The sequence below is a fragment of the Cornus florida genome, unplaced genomic scaffold (genome assembly GCF_030987335.1).
Source record: "Cornus florida cultivar Cherokee Brave unplaced genomic scaffold, ASM3098733v1 CherokeeBrave_3.0.0_Hap2_Chr03, whole genome shotgun sequence".
Taxonomy (NCBI): Eukaryota; Viridiplantae; Streptophyta; class Magnoliopsida; order Cornales; family Cornaceae; genus Cornus; species Cornus florida.
Window position 1 is genome coordinate 22,597,966 of NW_026775573.1, and position 6,284 is coordinate 22,604,249.

Consider the following 6,284-nt stretch of genomic DNA (forward strand, 5'->3'; position numbering starts at 1 on the left):
TTACTTCTTATTTTGTTTTGATTATTCAAGAGACTAAAATTTTCAAATATTATAACATTTATATATATTATACATGTGACAACCCTTAATTTTTCAAACCCCGTGTGCCCTGTGATAACTTGAAACGGCTCTAAAATGCGGTAGCTAAACATGAACAAGTCTATAGAGATGTATGTCAAGCCTAAGATACAAGAACGACTTTCTGAGGAGTCTCGTGACTCAGTGGAAGTAAGACCGGAGTTAGGGTTTCAAAACCCTCCAAGGAATGGACCAATGGCAAAATGGTCATCCAAACTGAAGTGGGTGCCACTGTTCACACCATTGGAAGGACAACGAAAAATTAATGAAGATAGACTCAAGAATCACTTGATTCGTAGTCCGGACAACAAAGATATCAAGTATTGAAGTCAAAGGAAGAGAAACCACATCCCGGTTCGAACCAAATCCTGACACTACCTCATTAAAACTTGAATATCTTGAGTTACAAATGGAATCTAAAATTGTAATTGGTACCATTGGAAAGCTTATTTCGACGCGGTTAGTTTAGACTTAAGAACGGACCAATTCGGAGTTAAAACGAAGGAGATACGATAACTTGAAGTTGGAGGAGCAGTGCTGAAACAAAACACCACACACACACACACAACCTGGACGGACGAACGCTCGTCCCTTAGGGGCGACGAGAGCTCGTAAATGGGCATGCCAAGGCAATACCCACTGCCCTAACTATGAGCGCTCGTCACTGACAAGTATAACAGATTTCTGAACTTGAAACGTGATTTTGAGGACTTTCTGGGTCTTTTTGAAAAAAATACAAAGAAACCTCCCTCCAAAATCATGTTTTCTAGCCAACCATACCAAAAGAAAACTTTCTTTTTCATCTGAAAATCCCAAAATGCCCCTATGCATAGTTTTTGGCACGAATAGTACAAAATGAGCCCATAGAAAGCTCAAATCACCAAGGAAATGGTTTTGCCCGGATACGATTATGCACACAGACGTAACTCACATATTAGGACGTGCTACAATGATCCACGGCTTAAAAATACTGCCGATGCAAAATATGACCTATCAAACCTCAAATGCGGAAAATTTGCCCTTCAAAGGCAAAAAAAATGCAATAACCATACTTTAAGCCACACTTCATGCATAATATATGAGTCCTAGTGGAGGTGCTCGTGCACAATTTACGCCACCCGATTTGAAAATAAACCCTTAAAGGCTCAGATTTTCCTATTTTAGTTAAAAATTGCAGTATATGAAACAAAAATGCAAAACCTAAAACAAAATGGTGGTTGTCCTTTGGCCACACCTCATAAATGGTAAATGAATGCCAAATAATAAATTTCATATGTAATGCACACTCTGGAACAAAAATGACATATTAAACCCTAATTTTTCATATTATTATCATTAAAAGCAAAATTCAACATTTTTCAATATACATTGATTTCAAATGAAATTTAGCCATTGGCCACATATCATATACATGAAATAAGTGTCAAAAAGTGTGCTTAGGCACACATTATAAGTCCAAGGCAAAAAATGACATTTTGGCCTAGCCATGCATTATAACTTTAAAAGTAAAAATCAACATGCTAACACTTACATGTAAACATGAATACACTTAAAAGAACTTCAATCCATCGAAACGACCTAAGGATGTTGTGCATCCCAAACCAAGGCATCCGTACCTGAAAACAACTCGATAACTTTGGGGTGAGTAAATAAATTACTTGTAGGGAATGAGCATGCATCGACTTAACTTTTTACAAGGTTATCACATTGACGTAAAACAATGCAAAAAGGTCATGCCACTTAATGTCTATGTCAAAAGTGTGACTAAGGTATCATCTCAAGCTACTCAAGCAATTGAAATGAACCACGACGCACAAGTATACATGCTCAAATATACAAGACAATGTCAAAACATGATATACGACATATAAGCATACATTTACAAGTATACTAAATTATGTTAAACGAGATAAGCAATATCTAACATACATACACAAGTATTTGATCTATATAGAGCACTCATAAATCAAGTATACAAACACAAGTATACTAAGCTAAACGAAATGCGCACAAGGCAAGTATACACGGCACAAGTATACTAAATGAAATTTAAATTCATGGAGCAAGTATATAAGTTCAAATATACTAAATATGATTTAAATACCCAAAGTAAGCATCAATTCTCAAGTTACAAGTAATCCATGATTAACGACTTGAAATTAAATACGAAATCAAACAGTGGAAAGACTATGACATGCGGTCGCTAGACCAAACAAGTATTTTCGGGTAATTACGACCCACAAGGTACCACATAGTACGCACTTATGACTTAGAAGACTATTGTCTCCGTACTAGAGCCAAACCCTAGCCATCACATAAATTATGTCCTTAGAAGCTTTCCAAAATTAATAAGTTCGAAACTTATACAAAATCAAATGCAAGTTACCACATTCCATGCACAAGTAAGGTTGAATTTACACAAATCATGTCATAGAATTCAAGTCTAAATAGCATATGACATGTCATGTACTCAATATGCAATCTATATACAAAGTAAGAATATTTTACAACAATTGAGCCACATTACCATCCTGAACCACAAGTACTAAATAAGTTTCAATTTAGTAACTAATTTTCAAAGTAAACAATTGTAATATTCTAACAAGTTATATACCTACATAAGATATATTTAAACAAGTTATGCAAGTCAATAATATTCTATATCATGCTAAGTCCAATTACCATTTCAAGAGGCCACAAGCACAAATTCTACATCTAATTAGTAATATGCTCACAAGGTAATTAAACGTACTACATTTCAAGAGATTATCAACCTAACATGAAAAGTCTCTAGATTTCAAATCGATTCCAAATAGACTCAAATTAATATATGTTAAAGGATATAGCACGGTTTTCACATATATTACACCCAATATCAATTTAAGTGACTACAACACTTAAAATAAAATTAATTAAGCTAATTAATTAATTTCTTTAGATTTTTAAACAACTCTAAATGTCCTCAATATAACATAAGTTAAAGAATATACCAAGACCTATTTTAATATCACATTACAAGTTGATTTCATATTTGTTACAACTATGTGAATTAATTTTTCATAAAAGATAAATATTAAATAAAAGTTGCAATTCTTATTCAAATGCTACCAATTTAATATGTGTTGATAAACATACCAAAGCCTAATTTACTAGCATGTTACAATTTAATTCTAAGTTGTATACCATCATGAGAATTAAATCTTAAACATAGAAAATAATTAAATTAAATTCTAAAACTTAAACAAATGCATGCTCACAAGTTATATATATACTTATAAGACAACCAATACAACTAAAATATAAACCTATGACATCACCTACCTCACTTTGAGATGAAATCTCAAATCCCCATCGAAATGAAACTGCTCCGAATCCGACGAAACTTCGGGGTTTTGTCGGGGACAACAAGGTGATTACAAAACCCCAAGAGAGTCATACCAAAATCTTAACTTGGCTGCAAACTTGAACTCGAAAAATGGCCAAAACGGGATTCCAATCGGTTGGAATCGAAGGCCTCATTAAAGCGAACAATAAACGTACATTAAGGCATCACCACTTTCTACTATAGGGAAGGAGTCCAAAGGAGGAGAGATCGAGAAGGTAGCAGCCCTTTGGGCTTCCATGGCTACCGACCAAGAGAGGGGAAATAGATGAAAAATCTAATTTTTCATTTTAGAGACCCCTATTTATAGAAAAACCTTAAAAGTGCCCCGAATGGATTCCGCCAGGTTCGGAAAAGTGGAATTTGAGCAGATATGCTCAAACAGCAAAACTCCGTGAACAAAAAAGAACCGAAATGAAAAAAAATGAACAACAAAAGAAACGACATCAAAAACCGAGTCCCAAGCAGAGAGATATGCCCCCAAAACAAGTTTGACGCTGACCGAGGCTGAAAACCCGAAAACTGTAGGGTTCGACCGCAAGACAATTCTAAGAGTACATGACTCGATAAAATATGAAAATGAATCCCGTATGAAGATTCAAGCCCTAAGGAGACACCTGATCAATTAACTTTTATTAATTGCACAAATACCCCTACACAAAAGGATAACTGCGCAAGTGACCCCAAATGAAAATATCTTCTAAAAATATTTTCTTAGTAACCCCTAAATCAAAATATCTTCAAAACATATTTATGAAAAATATTCCAAGAAATAAAAACGTTCATCCACGCCGCTGCGGGAAAAAGAAACAACCGGCGAGCTTTTCTCTATAAGTAAAGTTACGCCTTTCAAGAAAACTAACTAGAATGGGAGTACGTGAAGTCAAAAACCAACTTTGAGCACGAAGAGTGAGGTTACACGAAGGGAAATGTCAACGAAAAAAATTAACTCGTAAAAATGAAAAAAAGGGAAAGAAAAAAAAATGACGGGGTCATTACAATATATATGTGACTCGTGTGTGTGTGTAAATATGAGATGCATGACTACTATTATAATTTGTAATGCATGTGAGTAACATTCATGTATATTTTCATTTGAATAATCAATAATGCTAAAGAACTGTCTAAAAAGTATTAGTTATTAAATAATAAAATAATTAATTGTCCACCACCAATGACAAAACCAAATTAATTTCTCCAATTTAGCATGGACAACATGAATGATATAATAATACCGGGTAAAGTGCATAAAATATTCTTATATCAAATATTTATAGTGCATATCACACCTCACGAGTAAAAAAACACCACTAAAATTTAAAATTTGTTAATAATGCATGTTTAAGATGATCTCAGAAATAGATTAAAACGTGTTATCACCCGTTTGATGTGATAAAATAGCACGAGAAATTAAAATAGATTTAGATATAATATTATAAAATGGATTGTATTATAATTCTTGGGAAACATGTGAGACAAAATATGTGATTTAAACATGATTTACACATCTTTTAAATAAATTGCATACAATTTCTCATTTTCTCTTCCATGGAGCTGTGATGAAAAATCTAGTGAATTATCAAATAAGCAAACCTAGTGTGGGTTAAATTAACATCCCCAATTTTTTTGATTTTTTTTTTTATAGTACTAAATTAATTATTTATGATGATTTTGTATTTATGCTAAATTATAGTTACTAATGATGGTTTTCTATACAAAATTAAAGCTGGCCTCTCTAATTTTTTAATTTTTTTTTTTCTATTTATGGTTTCCATTTTAACATATACATTAAAATGCACTTTTTTTTTTATTTTTTTATAATGATTTTATATTATTTTTAAATTTAAATTTTACATTACTAATTTGGCCCTCCAATAAAAAATTTATGGCTGCGCTCCTACCTCCATTTGTAGGAAAATCATTACCCTTCGACAGAAAGGAAGAAGAAAGAAATGGAGCAAAGTTACACTTCTTTTGCTTCCAAAATGGTAGCAATTAATTAAGCAAATAATTTGAATTATGGTGAAATTGTCTTTAATTTGATGTAATAAACTATAAATAAGTGGTAACATTACTTTAGAAGTGAGAAATTAGAGGTAAGAATAAGTTTAGAAGAAAAGTAAAAGGAAAAGAAAAAGGAAAAGGAGAAGGTGAGAGTGCAAGATATTTTCTCCGTTTTACACTTAGCTTTTCTCCGTCTTCTTTCTTTTATTTTTGCTCACGATATAATTCACAATCGGTAGATGCAGTTGTGGGGCAATTACAAAAAAAGAAAAAAAGAAAAAAAGAAAAAAGAAAAAAATCTCTGAAGTGACTCCAAAAGATTCCAACTTTCAACCTCAGAATACAGGAGTTAGGCAATTTAGGGTATATATAATTTTGGTAAAAGATATATACATGGGTTTGTTTGACAGCTATAATTGTTTTTGTTTTTGCTTTAATCCGAAGTAGAAACAATGTTTTTATTTTAAAGTATGCTTAAACACTATTTCAAAATTTGTTTAGGAACATAAATTTGTTATAAGATTTTTGAAAGTAAAAACGTGAAAGCATGTTTGATAAAAAATGTTGCTAATTTGAAAAGTTGAATGTTTAGTTAAAAATGTTAATTTAAAATTTTTTGTTTTTGAATAATACTTTATTACTGTGCCAAAGTAAATAAAAACATCATTTTGATGTTTCGGTACTATTTAAATGATAATAAATATTACTAGACATATTTTGTGTTTTACTTTGTTACAGTATCCTAAAAAAAAAAAAAAAAAAAAAACATTATTTAACTTTTCCCTATCTAGAGATTATTCCCAAAAGCGTAAGGCCCACC